General features: G+C 40.5%; 1 protein-coding gene across 9 annotated transcripts in view; it reads right to left on the bottom strand.

Moving 5' to 3' along the window:
* Positions 1-18,615, bottom strand: part of NCOA6 (nuclear receptor coactivator 6) — a 98,131-nt gene extending 79,516 nt beyond the window's left edge. For 6 of the 9 annotated variants that reach the window (XR_003793078.1, XR_003793077.1, XM_029219961.1 and 3 more), the window contains exon 1: positions 18,453-18,609. The gene's annotated coding sequence lies outside the window, so the exon portion shown is untranslated. Of the gene's footprint in view, positions 1-17,374; positions 17,505-18,452 lie in introns of those variants that run through there. The other 3 variants (XM_029219962.1, XM_029219964.1, XM_029219963.1) reach the window with 2 other exon arrangements.
* Positions 18,616-27,198: the final 8,583 nt, after the last annotated feature.

Raw genomic sequence — 27,198 nt, 5'->3', positions numbered from 1 at the left:
ACTGTTTATCAGGAAATTTAATTATTTTCTATATGCTTTCACATTAACAAATAATATCTCTACTCAAATGTTTTAAGTAGCTTTGTAAAATAAGAATCCTAGAATTCCTCTGGCATCTGATTCATAAACACAAGCATATTCTTCAGCTTGTGTCAAATACAAATCTCCTAGATTTGTTGTCTAGGTGCAAGATGTCTCCCTCTCAAATATGGCTAATAACAATACCCTTGATACTTTACCACCACCACCATAAGACTTTTTTGCATGAGTTTAACTTTATATTTTGAAATCATTTTAGACTTACAGAGCACAAGCTATTTTTTAAATAGAAAATATATGTGTAAAGAAGTCCCTCACAGGGGGCTTCCCTGGTGGCACAGTGGTTAAGAATCTGCCTGCCAATGGAGGGGACACGGGTTCAAGCCCTGGTCCAGGAAGATCCCACATGCCACGGAGCAACTAAGCCCGTGCACCACTACTACTGAGCCCGCGGGCCACAACTACTGAAGCCTGCGTGCCTAGAGCCCGTGCTCTGCAACAAGAGAAACCACTGCAATGAGAAGCCCGTGCACCGCAACGAATAGTAGCCTCCGCTCACCACAACTAGAGAAAGCCTGCGCGTAGCAACAAAGACCCAACGCAGCCAAAAATAAATAAAATAAAATAAATAAATTTATAAAAAAAAAAAAAAGAAGTCCCTCACAGGGACTTCCCTGGTGGCGCAGTGGTTAAGACTGTGTGCTCCAATGCAGGGGGCCCGGGTTCGATCCTTGGTCAGGGAACTAGATCTCACATGCATGCCGCAACTAAGAGTTCGCATGCCACAACTAAGGAGGCCACCTGCTGCAACTAAGACCTGGCACAACCAAATAAAATCAATCAATCCATCCATCAATCAATAAAATTCCTTAAAAAAAAAAGTCCCTCATAATTTCTTTTTTCTTAATTTCTAATCTACTATAATTTGAATACTTTCAATGGATGCATTTGTTCAACCTCCGTTTACCAACCACCTACTATGTACCAGGCACTCTGCTAAACAGTTTCCTGCTCCTGAAGTTACTATATAAGAAACAAAAAAATTGTGGAAAGGATAATTTAAATAATATTTTCATGAATGCCTAGGTCTGGATATTACACTTATAGTATTTTAAAAATTAAGCTGGGGCTTCCCTGGTGGCACAGTGGTAGGGAGTCCGCCTGCCAATGCAGGGGACACGGGTTCGTGCCCCAGTCCGGGAGGATCCCACATGCCGCGGAGTGGCTGGGCCCGTGGGCCATGGCCACTGAGCCTGCGTGTCCGGAGCCTGTGCTCCGCAACGGGAGAGGCCACAGCAATGAGAGGCACGCATACCGCAAAAAAAAAAAAAAAAAAAAAACAATTAAGTTGGCCTTTTAACCACATAACCTTAAATGTTTCAGGATAAGGCATTTTTAAAAGTATATTAATAAATAGTTAAATGTGAACTGTGAAAGACAATTTGCTATGGCACAACTTAATTTAAGATCCAATTCCATCCTCCCTACACCCTCTTAGAAGATTCTTATAAAACTCTTACATGCTTCCTGTTCCCAAGTCCAGGGTTCCCAACGGAAAATTTATGCAAACCTCCAGCCAAATCATAGAAACTTAGTGCCCTGAAAAGATCAACAAAATGCCTGTCAAGGAGACTGGCATTTCACTACTGTAACAACCCTGGTTTGCTCTTGGTAGGGATAATAGACAATTTAAGAGATTAGGGAATATTAACATTAAATCTTCATTTCAATCCTGATATTTTAGTATAAGAAACAAAAAATAAATTTGTGAAATGCAAAATTTGAAATCCCTAAAACTACTCATGCTAACACAGATATATACAGTTGATCTTTTTTTTTTTTTGCGGTACGCGGGCCTCTCATTGTTGTGGCCTCTCCCGATGCGGAGCACAGGCTCCAGATGTGCAGGCCCAGTGGCCATGGCTCACGGGCCCAGCCGCTCCGCGGCATGTGGGATCTTCCCAGACCGGGACACGAATGCGTGTCCCCTGCATCGGCAGGTGGACTCTCAACCACTGTGCCACCAGGGAAGCCCTACAGTTGAGCTTTGAACAACGTAGGAGTTAGGGGCTCTGACCCCAGGAGCATTCAAAAATTTGAGTGTAAGTTTACAGCCAGTCCTCCATATCTGTGGTTTTATATCCATGGATTCAACCAACTGTGGATGTACTGTACTATGTATTTATTGGAAAAAAAAATCTGCGTATAAGTGAATTGGCACAGTCAGACCATGTTGTTCAAGGGTCAACTGTAGTTAATAATTTTAATTGAGTACAATATAAACTAACAGATTAAGTCAGAGGTTCAATGAGAGTTTTCCCATCTTGTTAGATACCACAGTAAATGGATAAAGTAAAATGTAAAGAAAAACTACTTTATATGTCATGTTCTAATTGTGAACCACCACGTTCTTTCATTCATAATAAAGCTTCAGTCGAAAAACAATGCAGGGGGACTTCCCTGGTAGTCCAATGGCTAAGACTCCGCACTCCCAATGCAGGTGTCACAGGTTCGATCCCTGGTTGGGGAACTAAGATTCTGCATGCTGCACAGAGTGGCAAAAAAAAAAAAAAAAGGGAATTCCAGTCTTTTAACCCATGCTGTAATATACAAATGACATTGAAAAGCTGACCAAATGCTACAATCTAGGAAGTAATTTTTAAAAAATTCCCTAAATATAACTTGATGAGACTGAGCACCATTAGAGGTCCCTTGGTAATCATCCAGTCCAATACCCGCATGGAACAGACAAAAAAATTAAGGCCCGAGTAAACAATTTGTTCAAAGCTTCTTAGTTGTAGGGAAGTCTTTCATTTTATGTATGACACTTCTTTACAAAAGAAATACTTCATTTTAAAAGCACTAGAAAAGCAGGTTATATAATGATAATGAATGTTGCCTTGCCTGAAGAAAGTGTTGAAGACAACTTGAGAGAACAATGGCTTTTTTTTCTCCATTAAGTTTCTAACAAGAAACTTAAATCATGAAATCTGGGCTCTAAATTACAAAAGTCCTTAGGCCATCATTCTAAGAGTCTGCCAGTGTTTCTTCTTCTCCACTGTTTTAACATAGAGTCATCCCTCGGTATCCATGGGGTATTGATTCCAGGACCACCCCGCAAAACTAAAATCTGCAGATGTTCAAGTCCCTTATATAAAATGCTGTAGTATTTGCATATAACAGCACATCCTACCCATATACTGTAAGTCATCTCTAGATTACCTATAATACCTAACACAATGTAAATGATATGTAAATAGTTGTAAATACAATGTAAATAGTTTCCAAAAACTTGACAAATTCAAGTTTTGCTCTTTGGAACTTTCTGGAATTTTCGGGGGGGAATGTTTTCAATCCCTGGTTGGTTGAATATGCAGATGAGGAACCCATGGATACAGAGGGTCAGGTGCATTCACAGTTTTGTCAGGCCTTTTTTTTTTTTGCTTTATGCTCTTAAAATTGTCACTTTCTTTTAAAATCAAACACTGGAGTCCTTAGATCAGCTTTCAGCTACAGCTAGCCTGTAGCTACCATTTCATCATTATTGATGACCCAGAATACACTTGGCAAACCTGCAGACAGAACTGTTATTAGATGAATACACTATTATTTTCAAACATAGGTAGAGCATCCAAACTGACTTGGAACAACCAGAAAAACATTTTTTCAAAATTCAAGAGAGATTTCTTAAAATAATCTTATACGTAAATAATGAAGAAGAGATAATTTTTTGATCAGGAGAAGAAATTCAATGGCATAATAAACAGATTCATTTACATTAAAAAACAAAGAAATAAATTTCTGCCCCAGTTGCAAAAACAAGAAAAACAAAATTAAGGTTAAAAATTAACAAAACAGGGCTTCCCTGGTGGCACAGTGGTTGAGAGTCCGCCTGCCGATGCAGGGGACACGGGTTCGTGTCCCGGGTCTGGGAAGATCCCACATGCCGCGGAGCGGCTGGGCCCGTGAGCCATGGCCGCTGACCCTGCGAGTCCGGAGCCTGTGCTCTGCAACGAGAGGGGCCGCAACAGTGAGAGGCCCGCGTACCGCAAAAAAAAAAAAAAAAAAAAAAAAAAATTAACAAAACAAAAATATAGAAAAAAATTTAGAAGAATTATTAACTTCAGTGGAATGGTGGTGAGCAAGACAGGAACCTAGAAATCATAAAGAAAAAGACTGGCAGACATGATTAGATATTTAAAATAGTCTATATGTCAAAGAAACCACAAAGTCAAAAGCCAAATGAAAGGCTGGGATAATATACTTGCACAATGTGACAAAAAAGGGGTTAATACCCGAAATACACAAAAGTATCCCCAAACTGATTAAAAAGTAAAAAATTAACAACCCAAGAGAAAAATAAGTTAAAGGATTGGCAATGATGATTTGCAGAATAGGGAATGCAAATTGGACAATGAATGTATGCAATTTATTAATGGTCAGGGAAACGAACGTTAAAATAAGAAAACACTTTTCACCCAGCTGATAGGCAAAAACTAAAAAGATACTTGTTATCCAGGGCCAGCGGGAATAAGAACTGCAACCACCTTTATGGAAAATAACCTGGCAGTTCATAATATTGAAATAACCCATACTTGGGAATTTATCCTACAGAAGTAAAAGCTTCACTTCTTAAAGATTTATGTATAAAAATGTCTACTGTTTGTGATGGGAAAAAAAATTGGAAACAACCTGAATGCCCATTGAGATAAATCTACATAAATGGAGTATTATGCAGCACAAAAAAATGAATTAGATATCTGTTTAATGATATGGAAGAAAACGTATGATACCCTATAAAGTAAAAAATAGAAGTTGTAGTATAATGCATATGGCATCATGAAAATCTTACAAAATAAGACAGAATATGAATCAGTATGTATATTTGTGTTTCTAAGAGCATAGAGAAAAACATGGAAGAATCACATTAGGCTAGTTGGATATGTTGGAGGATATGAACTGAAGAGGAGGGGGATGGCTGGCGTTCTCTTTGTGCACCTCAGATGATACCCAACTTGTTCAATAAGCCTATACTGCCTTTGTGGTTTGAAAGGAAAATCCTATTTGAGCATTATTTGCAGCAGAAAATGGAATAAAAAAAATCTATAATAGGAATGACAGAAAAAAAAAGCTATTTAAAATTGATAAAGAATTGGTATACAAAAGACAGCCAAATGAAACACTCAAGAGGACAAGAAACAAAAATAAATTCTGAGTGCTTCTGGGGTGGGTTTGTAAAACAACTTATGAATTCAGATTTATCTCCATTTCAAAAAGAAAAATAAGAGAAATTTTTTATTCAAGAGCTTTATGTTTCTCAATTTTTGCCTGCTTAGAATGCTTTTTTTTAAAAGAATTAATTAAGTAATTTATTTATTTTTGGCTGCATTGTGTCTTCATTGCTGCACATGGGCTTTCTCTAGCTGTGGCGAGGGGGGTCTACTCTTCGTTGAGGCATGTGGGCTTCTCATTGTGGTGGCTTCTCTTGCTGTGGAGCATGGGCTCTAGGTGCGCAGGTGTCAGTAGCTGTGGCACATGGGCTCAGCAGTTGTGGCTCTCGGGCTCTAGAGCACAGGCTCAGCAGTTGTGGCGCATGGGCTTAGTTGCTCCGTGGCAATGTGGGATCTTCCCAGACCAGGGATCGAACCCATGTCCCCCGCATTGGCACGAGGATTCTTAACCACTGCGCCACCAGGGAAGTCCCTAGAATGATTTTTAAAATAGCAAACATGACTCATCACAAAATTCTGTCAAAGAAATGCCCTCTATTACATATTTGCAATATGTAAGGTTTATTTTTTTTTGGTTAAATTACATTTGATTTTAGTTATACTTTGAAACTTGAAATTTATCTTTTATAACAACACACCATTCTTTATTACACTGTATAAAATTTTAAAATATATAGTACAAACTTGAAAATATCAAATCTACACTGAACAAAGGGTCAAATGATATGAAAAACTGGTTCAAACAAGATTGAAAAATACTCATCATTGATAAAAATTAAAAAAAAAATTGATAGTCACAAAAGAAAAAAATGCAACTTCGCAATGGAGAGATCTGGCAGTCACAACCTTAACCCTATGATCAAAGTTATCATCAATAGTGGGACAACCAGACATTTATGCACCTCATGATATGATGCAATGTAAAGAGTATTTATTAAATATTTTTGCCGAAATGTTTAGCTAGAATCTAATCAAGTCTTAAACCTTCCAGTTTAGGGAAATACAACAACAAAAGAACAAGTTAAGGAACTTCCCTGGTGGTCCAGTGGTCAAGACTCCGTGCTCCCAATGCAGGGGGCCTGGGTTTGATCCCTGGTCAGGGAAGTAGATCCCACATGCATGCCTCAATTAAGAGCCCGCATATAGGGCTTCCCTGGTGGCACAGTGGTTAAGAATCCGCCTGCCAATGCAGGGGACATGGGTTCGAGCCCTGGTCCGGGAAGATCCCACATGCCGCGGAGCAACTAAGCCCGTGCGCCACATCTACTGAGCCTGAGCTCTAGAGCCCGTGAGCCACAACAATGGAGCCTGCGTGCCACAACTATTGAAGCCCATGCGCCTAGAGCCCGTGCTCTGCAACAAGAGAAGCCACCACAATAGAAGCCCACGCACCACAAAGAAGAGTAGGCCCCCCTCGCCGCAACTAGAGAAAAGCCCACGTGCAGCAATGAAGACCCAACACAGCCAAAAATAGGATAAATAAAATAAAAATTAAGAAAAAAAACTGGAATTATTAAAAAAAAAAAGAGCCCGCATGTAAACAAAGATCCCACGTGCCGCAACGAAGACCTAACACGGCCATAAATAAATAAAGTTTTAAAAAAGAAAACAATCAGTTATATCCAGGATGTGGGACATACAACAAGAAAACTGCTCGGATCTCAACAAATCAGTGCCATAGGGGGAAAAAAGGTGAGGAAGCAGACAAGAAATGAGAATTGTTCTAGGTTAAAAAAAAAAAAGACTACAAAAACAGCAACATACAGATACAATGCATAGTTCTTAATTTGATTCCATTTTGAACCAGGCAGTTGTCATTATGGAGACAACTGGAGAAACAAATATAGACTTAATGTTAGAAACATTAAGGAATTAATGATAATTTTGTTCGGTATGATAATGGTGTTGTGATAATGTAGGAAAATGTTCTTATTTGTAAGAGATACATGCTACAGTATTTAAAGGCATAATACTATGATGCCAATTTTATGTATTTTTATTTTTTTTAATTTTTAAAAAAATTTTTTGGAGGCCGCACCACACGCCATGCAGGATCCTAGCTCCCTGACCCAGGGATCGAACCCACACCCCTGGCATTGGAAGCACCAAGTCCTAACCACTGGACTGCCAGGGAAGTCCAATGTCTTTATTTTTAAAAGGTTTAACATAATAAGTATACAAGTAAACATATGGCAACATGTTGAATAAGGGTGTTCATTGTACTATTTCTGGTAGTGTGTTTTTGGTATGTTTGGAATTTTTCATAATAAAACATTTAAAATATCAAAACTCTCACAAAACTGTGACACACCACTATTATACTAGAAGAAAAAAATTATAAAATCTAATATTAACAACTGGTAGTTGTTCTACAGAATAACAATATGGCTAAAAAGTGATATCCTTAGACCTAACTGAATTATTTTAGGGAACATACTCTAAGAAAAAAATTGGGGGGGGCGGTTATAAAAAGGTTACAGCAGTATAATTTAGAATTGCAAATCAAAAATAAAAACATACTGGAAATCATCCAAATGCCAAATAACCAGAGAGTATTTAAACTTTATTATCTATTCATTAAAAATGTTAACTATATAGACATGTGGAAAAGTATATCAATATAAGGCCAAATGAAAGAAGACTATAAAAAACTATATGAGGGCTTCCCTGGTGGCGCAGTGGTTGAGAGTCCGCCTGCCGATGCACGGGACAGGGGTTCGTGCCCCGGTCCGGGAAGATCCCACATGCCACGGAGCGGCTGGGCCCGTGAGCCATGGCCGCTGGGCCTGCGCGTCCGGAGCCTGTGCTCTGCAATGGGAGAGGCCACAACAGTGAGAGGCCCGCGTACCGCAAAAAAAAAAAAAAACTATATGAAAAGACTGTATGCATATGATGACTAGGACGTTATGTGTTTGTCTGTAATATTTAAACATAATTTTAGAAATTTCATGAAAACACGTGCTCTTAGAGAAAATATAAGCAATGCAAATATAGAATCAGGAAGAAATGCCTGGGCACAAATAAGGAAAAGCACCTGAGCACTGCTGACCACAATTTGAATGAATATTGACAATTTGAATACAGTCCTATTGTGGACAAAAGTCAACATAACTATCATTTAAAGGACACAGAAAAACAAGGTATCATTGGCTTGGATAGTACATAATCTTCCTCAATTCTTTCCATTAGTCAGATGTTTTAAAAAGAGATGGAAAAACTGAAAAGCGTTCAGAGAAAAATCAAGAGGTAAAAAATACGATGGAAAATAGGTGATTTTGAAGAAAGGTTTGAAAGAAAATGAAGAACACGATTATCAATATTTAAATCCACAGAGAGGCTTTTGAATAGAATAGAGATCTTAAAAAGCAGATGTATCTCAATGCCCACAGATGACTGACCAAGAGGCTAGTAAAACTCTCATTTGTTGTTGTGGTGTTTTTGTTTTTTACATATGAGGAATATCTTGACCGTCTTGGTGAAAAGTTACTGGCATAGGCAAATGAGGGAGGCTGGGTGTGTTAAATCACTGACCATCTGTTTTTCTTCAGGGTGTCTACTCATCCATGTTCATCTGATCGTAGAATCTTCCTAAAGCTTGCATTAATTATCCAAAGTCTGAATTAGTTATCCACCATTTCAAAATTCTGCAGGGCTATACTGCTGCCACACACTACCCACTCAGCAGCATTCAAATATCCTAGATCTGGCGTCTAGGACCCAATATAATACTCTGGCTTCATCTCCTCACAACTCCTCAATATACCAGCAAACCAGACTCCTCTATCTCATTTCCTAAATATTCCTTATGCTTTCCTGTGTCCATTATTCCTCTGGTTCTTTTTTCCCTAACTCATTTTGTTGCAATTTTACTCTTCCATTTAATAAGTAAATTTAAATTTAATACTTCTGTATCATGTCACCTGTTTTAAGTTGAACTGTCTCCCCAAAAGATATTTAAAGTACTAACTCCCAGTACCACAGAATGTGACCTGATTTGGAAACAGAATCAGTACAGATGCAATTAGTTAAGATGAGGTAGGCCCCCAATCCAATGTGACTGGTGCCCTTATAAGAGAGAAATTTGCACACAGAGACAGAGACACAGGTAGAATGCCTGTGACAACACAGATAGAGACTAGAGTGATGTAGTCGCAAACCAAGAATTGTCAAGAATTGATGGAAGTCTCGTGATTTCCCTGGTGGTACAGTGGTAAGGATCTGTCTGCCAATGCAGGGGACATGGGTTTGAGCCCTGGTCCAGGAAGATCCCACATGCCACAGAGCAACTAAGCCCGTGAGCCACAACTACTGAGCCTGTGCGCCTAGACCCCGTGCTCTGCAACAAGAGAAGCCCGCACACCACAACGAAGAGTAGCTCCTGCTCCCTGCAACTAGAGAAAGCCTGCGCACAGCAACAAAGACCCAACACAGTCAAAAATAAATAAATAAATTTAAAAAGAATTGATGGAAGTCTCAGAGGGAACGTGGCCCTGCTGACACCTCGAATTCAGGTTCTAGCCTCAAGAACTGTGAGAGAATAAATTTTTGTTGTTTTAAGTCACCCAGTTTGTGGTAGTTTGTTATGGCAGCCCTAGGAAACTAATACACCACCTTTTCTAGAAGTCTTCCCTGATTCTCCAAGTAGAAGTGATCTCTCCTGGACTCCCACAGCACATACTACTTCATTTAAAACACGCTTTCCCCTCTTTTTATGTTCACTTCACTTCCCCAAATGAATTTGATTCTTGGAAGGTAGAAACTAATCAACTGTATACAGCCCTCCACAGTGGTAGGCAGTCAACATATACTGACTTTTTCTACACAGTTATTCATTCTGATTGTAATGCTTCTGAATGAGTTATCTCCACATACACTGAAGAGTTAAACATAACCTAAAAGAACTCAGATGAAGGTTCATTTTCTTTAGGAAGCATCTCTAAATTCAAATGTACTTATATTAATTATATCAATATGTTTCACATCGATATGTGCATGCATGTATATGTACATACTACCGACAGCTAATATCCACAATGGAAAAGAATGTTTACTTGATAAATCCACTATTTAAGGTCCATTGACTTGTCTTATTAAGTTTACTCAAATGCTGGTTTACCTAACATCTTCCTACCTTTACTGGTATTTGGTAGTTAACCAGTGTCTTTGAATTTCTCCAAATGTTTGAATTTTTAAAGTCTGTATTTTACAGAAGGGACACAGAATTACTTCCAACTAACATTTAAAATTATGGCAAGGGACTTAATCTTATGAATAATTTCCCGAAGTAAAATCCAAAACAGGAATCTGATTCACAAATTTGCAACGAGTATTTCTTCCTGTGAGAGACTACTGCTGACTGATCTTTAGAAAATGTACATAAATGGTACTATGGAACTGATATTCAACAGGTTCAGTGTCAGTAAAGCAGCTGGTTACTGGTAACTTTTGTCGCCTCTTTGCGTATGGAGGGATTTGCAGCTGATTAATGCTGAACACAAAGCTAAACATCTATTTAAAGTGTGAATAACCTTTGAATTTGGTGATCATTAATATTATTAAAACTGACATGGTTTTTCTCCCAGCTTTATTGAGATACAACTGACATACAATATTGTGTAGGTTTAAGGTGTACAATGAGATGGATACACATATATAGAGAAATGATTATCACAATAAGGTTAGTTAACATATCCATCACATCACATAATTACCATTTTTAGGTGTATGGTGAAAACATTTAAGATCTATTCTTTTAGCAACTTTCAAGTATATAATACAGTACTGTTAACTATAGTCACCATGCTGTACGTTACATCCCCAAAACTTACTCATATTATAACTGAAAGTTTATACCCTTTGACAAATATCTCCCCATTTCCCCCATCTCCCAGCCTCTGACAACCACCATTCTATACTACTCTCTGTTTCTGAGTTTTTGGGTTTCTAACTAACATAGTTAATATTAACTGATTGTTAATATTCTGACACAGAATATACAATTCTTCACAAGTTAAAAAAGATGTGGTTCTGGCCTTTTGCTTTTATAGGGCCTATATATAAAACATAGCTTATCACCAAATTATAAGGCTGCATTTACTACCTTCAACAAAGCCTTAGTACTCCCTTTATGTACACATCTATATATACTTCTAGTCATTTATTAATTAACTCAGCAAATGTTTACTGAGCTCCTGGGCAGCGACCTTAAGTCCTTTTTAGAACACGGTAAGGTAGAAAAAGATTAAATTTTTAAAAATAAATAAATGTGCCAGACAACACAATAAGTAGACACCAGAGCTGAAGGAAGGGAGATAGAGACAGAGAGATATAGCCCCAGCCCGTAGGAACAAACAATCTAGTGAGGAGGGAGATCGAGTAAACTAGCTCCACATCTCTCCTTTCTCTCCATGCTGCTCCTACACTCCACGACCAGGCTTACTTTCCTAATGTACAGATTTCGTTATGTCACCGTATGGCCAAGAACTTTAGATGACTTCCCATTACCTAGTCAAACAATTCCAAACTTCTCAGCCTGGAACTGAAAAGGATTCAAAGCCTTCCATGTATATAGCATGCAGAGACTAAGAATACAGGCTTTGGAATTAGACTGCCTAGACACAAATTCATTCTCTGTCAATTGTTAGTTCTATTTCTCAGTTTCTTTGTCTATAAAAAGGGGATAAAAATTGGTGCCTATCTCACAGGGTTGTTGTGAGGATTAAATGAAATGCCACTTATGAAATTCCTGGCACATTATCTGGCAAGTAAAAAATGAGAGCTACCGCTATTACTATTGCTGTTGTTCAATCTACATTTCCAGCCTCAACTTCAACAACAGCCCTGTGACAGTCCTGATCAACAACCAAACTAGACTCTTTACTATCTCCTAAACACCCATCTCTACACTCATGCTTTCACTCAGCCTGGAAAAATACTGTCTCATCTCTAAGTATGAAGATCCTAACCGTTTTTGGCAGTCCTGCTTAGAGGCCACCTCTGAGGTACCATCCTCTGATACCCCAGCTCCATAACACATTATATATACACCCCACATGAAATCCTGGGTAGATTAATCCTTGTATTCTGCAGAGTTCTAGCCCAATGTACGTGGTAGGGTTCAATAAATGTTTGACAAGTGAATAAATGCCTATATTTCCTCTCTGTCATCCAAATGCTCTCTTGGAAAATAGCTCCATATCACAAGTAAAAAGATCTCTTCTGTAGTATTTCATAAAGCTGGTCAACTAGTTTTCTTTTCTATTACCAATGTGGTAATTTCTAATACAGTACCCAGCACATAGTAGATGCCTAAATATTCAATGATTTGGATTTCATCTCATCTTTTAATTTCAATTATCAATTTATTCATTGTGACCAAGAATGATTCAGCCTTAGAAACAGATTTTAGTTTTTACCTGCTCACAAACTCATTTGTTAATTTCTGGCCATCCTGACAGTATCTCAGTATGTCATTTATTGGTTTAGGAGAGGTAATATTTAAAACTTTGGTAAAGTTAGAACCAGAAAATCAAATGCCTATAGGATGATAAAGTAAATGAACAAAGCAAGAGAGTAGTGAGGACTGCAAAGAACTACAGGGAGGAGTTCCATTCCAGCAGATAGTCTAAGGCAGCAGCTAAAATTAAACAGCAACTTGGAAGCATCTCCTGCAACACTTATCTGTCAGCCATTCTGTTTTGACCTGAAAACCAAGTTAATTCTACAACTGTGTTGAGCATATTGAGCTTCCACTCTGTGCCTAGGAATCTGAAATGAACAATAATGCTAAACAACAGCTAATATTATTGAACATTTTCTAGATGCCACACTGTTCTACACATTACATGAATTAACTTACTCCTGACAAAAACTCTTATTATTCTTATTTTAAAGATAAGGAAACTGAGGCACAAAGAGGTTATACAACTTGTCCAAGGTACACAATGAGCAAGCAGTGGAGCTGGAAACAGGACCTTAGATAGACTTCACCAAAAAAGAGCTCACAATTTGAAAATAAGTGCCATTCAATAAATGGTGCTGGGAAAATTAATTGTACTTAGGAAAAAATGAACTGACCCTACCTCACACCACACACAGGAGTCAATTCCAGATAGAGAGCTAACATAAAAGGCAAAACAGTAGAGATTCAAAAAGATAATATAAAGAATAACTTCAAAATCTTGGGGGCAGAAAAGATAGATAAATTTGACTTTGTTAAAATTCAGAACGTCTTTTTTTCCCATTTTATTTATTTTTGAATTTTATTTATTTTTCTTATACAGCAGGTTCTTATTAGTTATCCATTTTATACATATTAGTGTACACATGTCAATCCCAATCTCCCAATTCATCCCACCACCACTTTCCCTCCTTGGTGTCCGTACGTTTGTTCTCTACATCTGTGTCTCTACTTCTTAACAAAAGACAGCTTAGAGATTTAAAAAGATTAGCAACAAATTGGGAAATGGTATCTGTAATATGTATAACCAAGGAAGGATTAATAATCAGAAAATATAAAGAAATCTTTTGAAAAAGACAACCCAATAGAAAAATGACAAAACAAGCCCCAGCAAGGTCTAAACTGTAAAAACCTGGCACTAACCACAGTTGCCACAGTGGACCCCAAAACAGTAAACCTTGGCATCACTGACCAATATAAAATACTTGGTGGGGGTCTTCCCTGGTGGCACAGTGGTTAAGAATCCACCTGCCAATGCAGGGCACATGGGTTCGAGCCCTGGTCCGGGAAGATCCCACATGCCGCGGAGCAACTAAGCCCGTGCGCCACAACTACTGAGCCTGCGCTCTAGAGCCTGCGAGCCACAACTACTGAGCCCGCGTGCCACAACTACTGAAGCCCGCATGCCTAGAGCCCGTGCTCCGCAATGAGAAGCCACTGCAATGAGAAGCCCGTGCACTGCGATGAAGAGTAGTCCCCACTTGCTGCAACTAGAGAAAGCCTGTGCGAAGCAACGAAGACCCAATGCAGCCAAAAATATATAAATAAAATAAATTAATTAAAAAATAATAATAAATGTAAATATTTAAATAAATAAATAAATAAAAACAAAATACTCAGGGTTCACGTCATGCTGCAGATACGCAGAGCATGGGGAACCCAGCCAGAAAGACAGTGTCAAGATGGTTTTTCTTCTCATGTAGGAACTGGATGGTAAATCAGAAGTTTAATGTCCAACATTCAGACACACAGATCAGGAACTGGCAAACATCTTTGGTAAATGGCCAGAAAGTAAATATTTTTCAGTTTTGTGAGCTATATATTCTCTGTCACAACTACTCAACTCTACCATTGGTACCGTGAAAGCAGCCAAAGACAATATGTAAATGAGTGTGCCTGTGCTGAAATAAAACTTTATTTACATAAATAGGTGGTGGAACAGATTTGACCTATGGGCCATAGTTTGCCAACCCCTGACATTGATAACTATGATTTTCCTATACTCTAGGAATACTTTCCCAGTCTTTCACTGTTGACACATATGATATCCTCAAGCAATAAATGACATCACACTTGACAGCTTTGCAATGGTTTCCAAAAGTCTATTATTCTACCAAAAACCATCTTCTCCCTTATTATCTATGACAATTCTTACTCACTTTCCTTTCACCCTTTTTTTTAACCTCTTTGACAGCCACCACCCCAAACTAGAAATCTAAAAAACTACCCCTCTCTCTCATCACTCACAATGTAATTATATCAATACCTGAAAATTCTAACTCTGTTCAATGCTCACAGCTTCTGCCTTGGTTCAGGCCCTCATTCCCTCATTCCTTCTTCCCTGATCTCCCAGTCTACCCTCCCTGCAAAACACATCCATTTACCTCCTAAAAATTAAACCTCATCGTAACTCCCATCGTAACTCCGCTTCTTAAAAGCCTTGAATACCTCTCGAAAAGCTAAGGATTCAGTCCAAATTCCTTAGCAAGGTCCTCCACAACCAGGTTCCAAACAACCTTCCCAGTCTCATCTCCAACCACTCTTTCACACACACACTATACTCCAACCACATTAAATTACATTTCCTGAAAATGCACGCCCTTACCTGAAAGCTCTTCTTTCCAATTCTGCATCCGGCAAACTCCTCTACCCTTCACGACACATCTCAAGTCTCACTAGTTTACAAAGCCATCACTGATTCCTAGAGCAAAGACATGCCTACCTGTGTCCTCAGAACCTATGATAACTCTCCTTTGGCATTTAACACCCTGAACTGCCACTGTTTACTTGTTCACTTCTCTCATGGGACTGAATATCCAAACTGAAAAGACCCTGCCCTGCCTTAAAGACCTTTGACTCCTCAGAGCCTAGCATAATGGTTGACATAATAGATATCTTGGCACATAGTAAATGTCTGTTGAATGGAAGACATCCTTTGTGGTTCCTTAACCTGGGGCTCATAGATGGGAGTCCACAGACAGAATTCAGGGGCGGGTGGGGAGGGGGTCTGTGAACTTCGATGGGAAAAAAATTACCTCTTTATTTTCACTAACCTCTAACTGAAAGTTACCATTTTCTTCAAATATGAATGTAGGCAATAAACCATTCTGGTATTAGCAGTATCTGTGATTCTGCCACAGTAATCACAGGTATCTTCATATCATATTACAGTTATTGCAGATGTCTTAAAGAATTATTTATGTTCATCTGATATAATTATCAGACCCACCACTAGATCTGATTTCTTAATTTGCTGATAAAGAAGTATATCTAGGGTTTCCCTGGTGGCGCAGTGGTTGAGAGTCCGCCTGCTGATGCAGGGGACGTGGGTTCGTGCCCCGGTCCGGGAAGATCCCACATGCCGCGGAGCGGCTAGGCCCGTGAGCCATGGCCGTTGAGCCTGCGCGTCCGGAGCCTGTGCTCCGCAACGGGAGAGGCCACAACAGTGAGAGGCTCACATACCGCAAAAAAAGAAGTATATCTATATTACTATATCACAATTTGTATATTCTGTTAACTGCATTTCAACATAATTGGTTTCTCTATAACCCAATGTATTTTGTTTTATGCAATTAAAAATATTATTCTGAGAGGGATTCATGAGCTTCGCTAGATGCTAAAGGGGCCCATGGTACAGACAAGATTAGGCCTTCCTGCATTAGAAAGACCCAAAACAAATGAATTGTGTTGCTGTATAAGGGTATTGAACATATACTGAAAATCTTATTGCTATGAACATCCTCATAACCTTTTTGTTCAAAGTCTTTTTTGATTATATGGGAGCCCTGGGACTACTATATCATGACTGAGAACTCTCTCATAGCCATGGGGACTTTGAACTCTTCACTATCATGATCAAACTTCAATTAAAGTTTGATCATGATAGGGACTTCTCTGGTGGTGCAGTGGTTAAGAATCCGCCTGCCAATGCAGGGGACACAGGTTTGAGCCCTGGTCCGGGAAGATTCCACATGCCATGGAGCAACTAAACCCATGTGCTACAACTACTGAGCCTGCGCTCTAGAGCCCACGAGCCACAACTACTGAGCCCGCGCGCCTAGAGCCAGTGCTCCGCAACAAAAGAAGCCACCGCAGTGAGAAGCCCACGCACTGCAAGGAAGAGTAGCCCCCACTCTCCGCAACTAGAGAAAGCCCGCACAACGAAGACCCAATGCAGCCAAAAATAAATAAATTAATTAATTTTTAAAAAAAGTTTGGTCATGACAGAGATCCTGGGTCTTTACCCTTATTCACTGTTATTTTTTAAGGCTTTTTGTGTCCCTTTGCTGTACAGCAAACACCTAGAAGAGAAGGAGCATCTCTTAAAACTCTACAAAGTTATAAGTCAAAAGGATCCTGAAGATAACTTCTTTGCACCTATGGAAGTGAACTAGAAATGATCAAACAGATGTTTACCTATAGTTTTCCTGTATCCCCCTCAGTTTCTGTACTGACAAACTCACCATAAAAATAAAATAAATTACTTAATACTTCTTTGCTATACGCTGCCATACTTGACTTCTTAACACTTTTCTGCCACCTGGCAAATTCCTCTAAGGCGTGGTGGTGAATGAGGAGGCAACAGGCCTGAATTCCAGTACTACTTCTGCCATTTACTGGTAAGATCTTGAGAAGTCAACTTTACCTTTTTGTGTCTCAGCGAAAATCACTTACATGATCTGAAATCAATCGTTACATGATCCAAGGACTTTGTAGTTTTTACACATTCACTCCTTTACCATTCTCACCAGCTTCGATAATGCCTTTCTGATGACCTCCCCAGGTGACACTGCTCTTAAAAAACAGTGGGCTGTCCCCTTCCTGGGAAGACACCTTGGGTCACCGCCCACAAATAGCCCGGTCCCTCCTTTTAAAGACACAAACTCCCTAAGTTGATGGAGGCTCTCTCTCATCTTGCACACCAGTTCCACTCTGCATCCCTTTTGCTGGCCAGCTCCTACACCCAAACCTCAATCCCCCTTCTCTTCTTCATCAAAGCCTTACTTTTTTCTTTTGCTTTCGCCAATAAGGAGTGGAGGATCCTGGGGACATATATGTCCTCAGTCCCTTGGAAGTTACACGGACTTGCCCTGCGACTCTGCGGACTACCCCAATCTGATAACTGCCTCAGTACCGAAAGGGCCCCCAATTCTAATCAACCCTTTCACCACCCCCCGCAAAGAACTGTCCCAGCCCTGACAGCCTTAACTCAAATCCCACGCCCCTCCGCACCCTGCCAGCCTGGGGTCCCACGGCCTAACCCAGCTCCAGGTCCTGCACCCCTAACCCCACGGATCCTGACCCCGGTTCCTTTTGGACCCAACGCTCCTTCTCCGCGACCCCGTCCACGACCACACGTCCGGCTCCCGCCAGTTCTTCGGACCTGGAGCGCCACCCTGTGCAGACCTCGACTGGCTCAGCACTCCCTCAGCGCCCCAGACACCGTGTCCCGCACCCTCCCCAACCCTGCGGACCCACAGCTCTCCCCAGCGCCCGCGCTCGCAGGCCCCGGGCCCGCTCCCCAACATGGCGACGGGGACACGAGCGCGGCGGGCGGGGCGGCTCCGGGCCGGGCCCGCACAGGGGCCGTGCTCCACGGTCCGCCGGCGCCATTTTCCCGCGCCGGGCCCGGGCGGCGCCTCCTTCCCGCTGAGCCAGCCGGGCCGGCACCGCAGACGCCCAGCGGGCCCACCCCTTACGGGCCCGCGTCGCCGTCACCTCACCTGAGCGCGGCCCCAGCCCTCCCGGGCGGGCCTCGGAGCACCGGCCCGGGCCGTGCGTGCCCGCGGCCCTCCGTGTGTCCGTCCGTCCGTCCTCGCGTGCGCCCGTCTGTCCGGCCGTCGGCACCCGGCCGCCCGCAGCCCGACCCGGCTGGGCCTCAGGGAGCCGGCGGGGAGGGGGATGGGCCGGACCGGGCCGGGGAGGGAGGGGGAGGGAGGGAGAGAGGGAGGGAGCGCGGGAGAGGGCGGGGCCGACAGGGGGCGGGGCCGTGGTCACGTGACCAAACGTCTCCGGGAACGCGGGGCCGCGCGGGGCCGCGCGGGCCAGATCGTGCGCCAGTTCGCATGGGTGCAGAGCTCACAGGCAGGATTCAATGGGTTTGTCTGTCTCCTGGAGCTGTAATATCGCCAGTGGCTGCTGCCCCCACTTTGGAGTCGCTGCACAGTCCTATAGGAGCTCTCTAGCTGAGTGTCCTTGGGCAAGTCAACTCTCCAAGCCTCGGTTTATGCACCTGAGATATGGAGATAATAATAGTCTTTGCAAAGAGGAAATGAGGGAAAGCATGGAAAGCAGTTGGCAGAGTGCCTGATACATAGTATTTAACAACCTTAATGGTGATAAAGATAACCTTTAGTCTTTATTATTTGCTTATAAGTCCCTCTCTACTTTTTCCCGTCACTGTCACCCTAGAAAGCTCGTGGGTACAGGGGAGTGTGGCCCCCCTCCCCTTTCCCCAAATATCAAGAGGCCTCCCCAGCACTGGGCTTGATGTCTGTCATACAGGCCTGGATTCAGATTTGGCTTTCACTCTTGATGGTTGTGCGATTTTCTTTGCCTCAACCTCAGCTTTCTCATCTGTAAAATGGCAGTTAAGGGTATATTACAAGCATCATGTTAGATAGATGAGCAGGTGGATTGTTAGCTGATTACACAGCTCAGACATATTGGTCTCATCTAAGAAAAAGAGTTAGGAGTCCTTTCATTCCACAAATATTTATTGAGTACACACTATGTGCTTCGACTGGTGCAGTAGCCATCTAAGGCCTTTCCACATTCTCCCTGGCTCCCCTCCAATCTGTTCTCCACCCTGCTATCAGAATAATGTTTCTAAGTCAGAAATCTGATCATGTCTCTCCCCTACTTAAAACTGTTTGATGACTCACATTGCTCTTAAGTTAAAGGCCAAATAGATGTCTCACTGTTGCCCTTCCCACATCTCCAGACTTATCTCAGGGCCCTCTTCCCCGCTCTCTGGACTGTAACTACATTGATCTTCACACATTGTACTTCCATCCTTCTCAGGGCCCTTGCACATGCTGATCCTTCCTCCTGAAATGGTTCCCCCACCACCACCTTAGATAATTTATCAGCCTTCAGATCCCAGCTCAAATATCACTACCCCAAGGACATCTTCCCTGAGGACTCCCCAGGCAGGTTCTTACTTGTCCTCAGTAGGACTCACTAGGTTATTGCCTGTCTTCACCATGAGGATGTGGACTCCATTATGAGGGAAACATTATCGAATTTGCTTACCCCCGTTTCCTCAGCACATAGCACAGGGTCTGGCACAGAGGAGATGCTCAGTAAATATTTGTTACTGTGCTGAGCCCAAAACGGCAGAGAAAAATAAAGAGAACCACAGGTGGCCAAAAGGGGGCACCTCAGGCACTTGAGCCCATGAAATTAACATCAAAAGGATTTACAAGAGCCTGGAAAAAAATTTTTAAGCTTTTTCTTTTAACTTTCAAAAAGTGAGGTATAATTTACATACATGAAAATGCAAACCTCTGAAGTATATACCTAATAAATTTTTACCTACGTTCCTGTGTTACTACCACAGCAGCAGCTGTGGAAAACAGTTTGACGTTTCCTCAAAAAGTTAAATATAGAATTACCATCTGATCCAGAAATCCTGCTTCTGGATATTTACCCCAAAAAAGTAGAAGCAGGGACTTAAACAGATATTTGTACACCCATGTTCATAGCAGCATTATTCACTATAGCCAAAAGGTGGAAGCAGCCCACGTGTCTATCAAATGAATAGATAAATAAAATGTGGCATACACATACAATGGAATATTATTCAGCTTTAAAAAGGAAGAAAATTTTGGCATGTGCTGTAACATGGGTGAACCCTGAAGACATTATGCTTAGTGAAATAAGCCAGTCACAAAAGGACAACTACAATATTATATGAGTCCTCTTACATGAGGTTCCTAGAGTAGTCAACTTCATAGGCACAGAGTAGAATACTGATTGCCAACAGCTGGAGAGAGGGGGTAATGGAGAGTTACTCTTTAATGGGTACAGAGTTTCAGTAGGGAAAGATAAAAAACGTTCTGGAAATGGATGGTGGTGATGATTGCACAGCAATGTGGTGTACTTAGTGCCACAGAGCTATACACTGAAAAAATAGTTAAATGGCAAAATTTATGTTATATATTTTTTAATCACAATTTTAAAAAATATGCCAGGGCCTAAGCCAATATCCTCATTTTTTCTGCCTTATTATTCATGTCCTTAAACCAAAGGAGGTTTTCCTGGTATTAGCAAGGATGTAGGGAGCTAGCAGCCAGGGGCCCATTTGGGCACCTAAACATCCCATAGGTGAAAATAGCAGGAGCATAGGTAACATAGATATTTGTTGCCACATGAAGGCAGCAAAGGAACAGAAACAGGCCATGAAATGGCACTAGGTAGAGCACAGTGATTACAAGATTGGGCTCTGAAGTCAAAATCCTCAAGTTCTGAGACCTTGAGCAAATCCAAAGTTCTCGTCATACAGATGAGGGAACTTGGACCAACAGGAAGAAAAATGACTCATCCTATAGTGTCCAAAGTATTTTTTCCTTTATTTTGTTGGTTTGTAAATCCTTACATGGTTTTTATTTTGTTTTGTGTTCCCAACAGACTATAAGCTCCCCAAAGAAAGTATTTTTGTAATATCATCACCTGTAATATAACTTCACTTTTTTGTGCTGCAGTTGCCTCATCTGCAAGGTGTGGATAATAAGGGTACCTTACAGATGAGGATTAGAAGATTAAATGAATTAGTAGATATAAAATGTTTAGAAGAGTGCCTAGCACTTATGATAGCCTCAACAAGCAGCAGACTAATAGAGGCCTCTGAAGAGGTTACCAGGCTATTTCACAAAACAGTCCTAAGACATCAAGGACTATTCTGGATTCAGATTTAGATAAAGAAAAAGCAAATCAATTATTCTTTGATGTGAACAATTTGATTGGCATTTATTGAACTTCTATCTTTATATGTTTGTCCAATGGGCTTAAGCTTTGCAGTGATAAGATTGATAGTGAATACTTAAAACCATGTTTTTAAGAACAACATCAAACAGGAAAAAAATGAAGAAAGAATAAAGTCACTTAGAGAGCATAACATTCTACTGTCTGTGGGATTCATCACAACAGTGCCAAATGACAAGGCTATCACATTTGGTTAGGCGAATGGTGTCTTGCAGGAGGACATCACTTGTAAATGGGTGCCACTCACTGGTAGACATTGTAATGTGTAACTTTATTATGGTAATTTACCAGTAGATGGCAGTAAAGTGCCTTGTTATTACAAAATCAGCTCAACAATTTTCAGACAATAGGAAAAAGATTGCTCTTAGGAAGAAAAGATTGAAAAATAGAAATAGAGTGGTAACTACACAATTGAAAAAAATGGAATAGTATCAAGAAATGACCACCAAAAAAAGGAGAAGTATTCTTAGGACTTAAAAACCTGATCTCAGGGCTTCCCTGGTGGTGCAGTGGTTAAGAATCCGCCTGCCAATTCAGGGGACATGGGTTCAAGCCCTGGCCCAGGAAGATCCCACATGCCGCGGAGCAACTAAGCCCGTGCACCACAACTACTGAGCCTGTGCTCTAGAGCCAGCGTGCCACAACTACTGAAGCCCACGTGCCTAGAGCCCGTTCTCCGCAATAAGAGAAGCGGCTGCAATGAGAAGCCCGCACAATGCAACGAAGAGTAGCCCCCGTTCGCCGCAACCAGAGAAAGCCCGTGCACAGCAACGAAGACCCAACGCAGCCAAGAATAAAAAACAAACAAAAAAACCTGATTTCAAAAATATTCTGAAATTTTAAAACTTTTTATTAGAGTATAACATAACGACATGAAAATACACAATTCATAAGTGTAAATCCTGAAGAATTTTCACAAAACGAACACACATGTCCAAACATCCAAATCAAGAAATAGAACATTACCAGCCCCACAAAATCCCCTTTGTTCTCCCTTTCCAGTTATTACCCACACCCCTGAAAGTAAATAATATTCTGACGTCTAACTTCATAGATTAGGCTCATTGGGTGTTAAACTTTATATAAACGGAAGCATACAAAATGTGCTCTTTTGAGTCTGGCTTCTTTTGCTCAATTTTGTGTTTTTGAGATTCATCTATATTGTTGCATGTAGTTGTAGTTTGTTCCTTTTCATTGCTTCATATGGTTCATTATCTGAATTTGTCACTATTTATCCATTCTACTGATGATGAGCATTTCAGTTTCCACTTTAGGTCTTTTTAAAAATTTTTGGCTGTGCTGGGTCTTCATTGCCTGGGCTCTTTGTTTCAGGCTTCTCTCTAGTTGTGGCACGTGGGCTTCTCCAGTTGTGGTGCACAGGAACCAGAGCACATGGGGTTCAGTAGTTGCGGTGCACGGGCTTCTCTCTAGTTGCCGCGTGTGGGTTTAGTTGCCCTATGGCACGCGGGATCTTAGTTCCTCGACCAGGGATTGAACCCGCGTCCCCTGCATTGGAAGGTGGATTCTTAACCATTGGATCACCAGGGAAGTCCCTAGTTCTATTTTTTTTTTTTTTTCTTTTTTTTTGTGGTACACGGGCCTCTCACTGTTGTGGCCTCTCCCGTTGCGGAGCACAGGCTCCGACGCGCAGGCCCAGTGGTCGTGGCTCACGGGCCTAGCCGCTTTGCGGCATGTGGGATCTTCCCGGACCGGGGCACGAACCCGTGTCCCCTGCATCGGCAGGCGGACTCTCAACCACTGCGCCACCAGGGAAGCCCCCTAGTTCTATTTTTAATAGTACTGTTATGAACATTCTTGCCCATGTCTTTGGGTAAACGTGTATAATTTTCTGCTAGGTATATACCTAGGGCTAGGATTGCTGGGTTTTAGAGTTTGCATGTGTTCAGCTGTAGTTGATATTGACATATTCTTTGTCTTTCTTAAACAGCTTTTTTGAGATACAATTCACATACTATACAATTCACTAATTTAAAGTGTACAGTTCAATGGTTTTTAGTATAGTCACAACCAGATAGGTCCAACCATCAACACAGTCAAATTTTTAGAACATTTTCATCATCAAAAAGAAAGCCTTAGATATCTAGATATTGCCCTCCTCCCAATCCCCCATTTTCCCATCCATAAGCATCATTAATTTGCCTTCTGTCTCTATATATTTGCCTATGCTAGATACTCCATACAATACATGACCTTTTGTGTCTGGCGTCTTTCACTTAGCATAATGTTTTCAAGGTTCATCCATGTTGTAGCACATATCAGTATTTCATTCCTTTTAATGGCTGAATAATATTTCATTGTATGAATATACCACATTTTGTTTATCATTTCATTTGTTGATGGACATTTGTATATCTTCTTTGGAGAAATGTCTTTTCAAGTCCTTTGCCCATCTTTTAACGGTAAGTGTTCTTTATTTATTTGGGGTACTAGACCCTTATCAGGTATTTGGCTGCAAACATTTTTCTCATTTTTGGGGTTGTCTTTTCACTCTCTTGACAGTGTCCTTTGATACACAAAAATTTTAAATTTTGATGCAGTTTAGTTTATCTATTTTTTTCTTTTGTTGTTTGTGTTTTTGGTGTCATATATAAGAAACCATTGCCAAATCCAAAATCATGAGGATTTACTTCAATGTTTCTTTCTAAGAGCTCTATAGTCTTCAGTCTTACATTTAGGCCTTCGATCCATTATGAGTTACTTTTTGTATGTGGTATGAGTTAAGGGTCAAACTTCATTCTTTCGTATGTGAATATTTAGTTGTATTAGCATAGTTTGCTGAAGAGACTATTCTTTCTCCATTGAATGATCTTGGCACCCTTGTGAAGAATCAATTGATCATAGATAGGTTTCTGAACGCTCAATTCTATTCCACTGATATGTTCATCCTCCTGCCAGTACCACAGTGTTTTGATTCCTATAACTTTGTAGTGTAGTAAGTTTTGAAATTAGGAAGCTTCATATCTTAACTAAAATATGAAAGAAATACCAAAAACATCCAACTTAAGAAGCAAACAGGTATATCCTGGAGTTATTTGAGGTGTGAGAGATGTGTCATAAAAACTCTTTAAATTTCTAAGCTTATTATCTCCTTATTTCATAGTCAGCTAAAGTTAGCTTCTCAATATGAGGTAAATTTATATTTTCTACGGTAGATCAAGATAGTACAACCTGAATAAAGTAAAAGTAATTAAGAATATAATGTCCAGGTGAACAAGGACCTTGTCTGTCTTGTTCATCAGTGTTCCCAGTGCATCAGGCAGTGCACGGCACAGAGTAGACACTTAAGAAAATATTCGTGGGATAAAATATGATATTTCATATACTGAGTGAGAAACAGGTTTTCCGAGATATCAGAATTTTGCTTTGATATACAAGAATTGTTCCACTGAACAAATCTTTTATTCAAAGCTGTCCTGTCATTATATATATATATATATATATATATTTTTTTTTTTTTTTTGGCGGTACACGGGCCTCTTACTGTTGTGGCCTCTCCCGTTGCAGAGCACAGGCTCCGGACACGCAGGCTCAGCGGCCATGGCTCACGGGCCCAGCCACTCTGCGGCATGTGGGATCTTCCCGGACCGGGGCACGAACCCATGTCCCCTGCATCGGCAGGCGGACTCTCAACCACTGCGCCACCAGGGAAGCCCTATTTATATATTTAAGAAGTAAAATGACCCCAAAAGCCTGCTGCGTGGAAGGTCCTATAACATCACTTGAAAGACAGCGTAGGAGAGTTGGTATGACCACAGGTGTTACTCAAGCACCTAAAGATATCAGGCAAGGATATTCAAAGTTACATTGGAAACCACCCAAATATCCATCAATAGGAAACTGGTTAAACTGTTTAATGACCTATGGATGCATTGTTATAAATAATTAGGTAAATCCATGTATCTTGATATTGACATGGAAAAATGTCCATGTTATACTGGTAAGTAAAAAAAAAATGGATGTTGTAGACACTGTGACCAATGTAATCCCATTTTTACTTTTAAATAGAATGATAATATATATCTACAGAAAAAAGTAGTTGGAGGAATACATACTAAATTATTGCCCATGAGGTTTTTTGAAAAGTTGAGATTTTGAAGGCATGGATCATCTCTATTATATACTTATGAAATGTCTGATATTTGAATGATGGTTACATCTGTAATCAGATAAAGTAATAGTTTTTTTTTTCAAAGAAGAGAGGGACATGATCTTTGGAGTCAAACAGAGTGCTTTTATATCATGGATCTACCAACTATCAGCTGGGTGACCTTGGACAACTTACTTCATGTCTCTGAACCACAATTTCCACATCCATAAAATGGAGAAATTAATATCAGCCTCATAAGAATGTTGTACCTACCTCATCAGTTTCATCACATACCATCATTCTCTTAGTATGCTCTAGAATAGGGGTTGGCAAACTAGTGCCCTTAAGCCAAATTGGACCCTGTTTTTGTAAAATAAAGTTTTATGGGAATACAGCCACAGCCATCTGGTTACATGTCTATGCCTGCTTTTGCACTACAACAGCAAAGTTGAGTAGTTACTACAAGGACCATATGGCTTGAAAGACTGAAATATTCATATCTGGCCCTTTGCAGAAAAAGTCTGTTGACTGACCCCTGCTCTAGGAAGAATACACTGGCATTCTTTCTCCTCTTCACCATGGGACCTTTACACACACTGTTCCCTTTGCCTAAAATGACACTCCCACACCCCACATCTAATCCTTTTCTGTCAGTATTACTCATCTCTTCATTACCTTGGGGAAGCCTTTGCTGATCCCACCCCACAACTGAACTAGATTACCTTTCCTGTTATACATTCTCATAGCATTCCTCATAGAGTTTATCATGATGGCAATTACCCTAATTATCTGTGCCCTTATTTATTTAATGTTTGACTCCCTATAGACTGCAAATCCATAAAAAAAACTGTCTGTCTTTTTCAATCCTGAATCTCCAGTGCCTAACAAAGTACCTGTAATATAATGGATAGGTACATTCATGCATGAACAATATAATTTGTAAAAGGTACTTATTGTCTGATATATACTGTATAAAGTATACTTTATAACAAATATTTTACCTAGTAGATGTGCAAATGGTTAAGAGCATAGATTAGGGGTTCAACATCCTGAGATTGAATCCCAATTCTTCCACTTAATACATGAGGAACATTAGACAAGCTCCTTAATCTTTTTTGCCAGTGTCCCATCTGTAAAATGGGAATAATATTAGTACCAACCTCATAAAGTCTGTAATGAAGATTTATAATGTAATTAATATTATCTACATAAAGCATTTAGCATAGAGCCTGGTACACATTAAGTGTTCAATAGATTCTATCTATAATTGTAATTATTTTTATTAGTGCAAGTCTTTGATGGACAGCAGATATTGTTACAACCCCCACAAAGTTGACTCCAGCTTGCCCTGGAGTCAGGGCTACTGGGACAAGGTG

Source organism: Monodon monoceros, unplaced genomic scaffold (assembly GCF_005190385.1).
Source record: "Monodon monoceros isolate NGI ecotype Baffin Bay Population unplaced genomic scaffold, NGI_Narwhal_1 Super_Scaffold_13, whole genome shotgun sequence".
Lineage (NCBI taxonomy): Eukaryota > Metazoa > Chordata > Mammalia > Artiodactyla > Monodontidae > Monodon > Monodon monoceros.
Note: the sequence above shows the minus strand (reverse complement) of the source record. Positions and strands in the feature narration are given on the sequence as shown.